A 1,331-nucleotide genomic window follows, 5' to 3' on the forward strand; every position below is an offset into this window, starting at 1 on the left:
TCTCCCTCCAATAGTCAAACTGAATCACCAGTGCAATACTCGAGCCAGTCGCCAGAGAAGGCTGAGTCAACTTGAACAAGAAAATAAAGAGCCCAGGGAGGAAGTAATCACCTTGAAAGACATTTTGGAAAGGCTTACTGCTATGATGGAGACTTTGGTGGTTGCTCATAATCAGTCATCGAATAATTCTCAAGATCCAGTGCAATGAACAACAATCTCTAAGAACGTCTTGACGCCCATTCCAGTGGCGCCCGTCAATGATCAACAATATCACATGCCACCCAGCTTCCCTTGGGGCATGCCTCACGGTTATATGCCAACTGGATACCGCCCTCAAAACGCTGAAGCTCTAGTAGTGACTTATGTGATGTATGTACCTCCTCTTGTGGTGCATACGCCTCCTTATAATGAAGAAAACATTTATCACGCTGCTCCAAGCGAAGTAGTGGGAGTATATGAAAGGTTAGAGGGATTTCAAGATCAGTTCTTAGAAATGCAAAGGGAAATCAACGCTCTTCGAGCTAAGGATATTTTTGGCAAGACCGCTTTCGAACTCTGCTTGGTTCCTAATGTTCAAATTCCCCCCAAATTCAAAGTACCAGACTTCAAGAAATACAAAAGGAAATCCCTGTCCTCAAAGTCATTTGGTGATGTATGTTAGGAAGATGTCCATTCCGACTGACAACCATCAGCTTCTAATCCACTAATTTCATGACAGTTTAACTGGTGTCGCTCTTAAGTGGTACATGGGCTTGGACAACGCGAAGATCCTTACTTTCAACGACCTTGGTGAAGATTTTGTTCGTTAATACAAATATAATATAGATATGGCTCTGGACAGAGATCAAATCTGGGCCATGTCTCAGAAATACAAAGAGAGTTTCAAGGAATATGCTCAAAGGTTGCGTGAAATTGCTGAACATATTTGCCTTCCACTTGAAGAGAAAGAGATGACTAATTTTTTTTTGAAAACTCTGAGTTCATTCTACTATGATCACATGATCGTCAGTGCATCCAGTGATTTCACCGAGCTGGTAAACATGGGCATGCGACTTGAGGAAGAAGTCCGAGAGAGACGTTTGACTAAGGAAGTCGACGTTTCTAGTCATGTTAAGAAATTCTCCAATAATTTCTCTAAGAAGAAAGAATCGGATGTTAGTTTTGTTTCATATGGCAGACAAAGAAGAAAGGACCAACATGTTGCAGTCGTTTCACCAATCATTAGTCCATCAATGGTAGCGCCAATTTATCAGCCACAGTTCTCGCATCAACATTAACAACAGTATCCTCAAAAACATCAACAACAACACCATGTTCATCAACAACCATCA

The sequence above is a fragment of the Lathyrus oleraceus genome, chromosome 7 (genome assembly GCF_024323335.1).
Source record: "Lathyrus oleraceus cultivar Zhongwan6 chromosome 7, CAAS_Psat_ZW6_1.0, whole genome shotgun sequence".
NCBI lineage: Eukaryota > Viridiplantae > Streptophyta > Magnoliopsida > Fabales > Fabaceae > Lathyrus > Lathyrus oleraceus.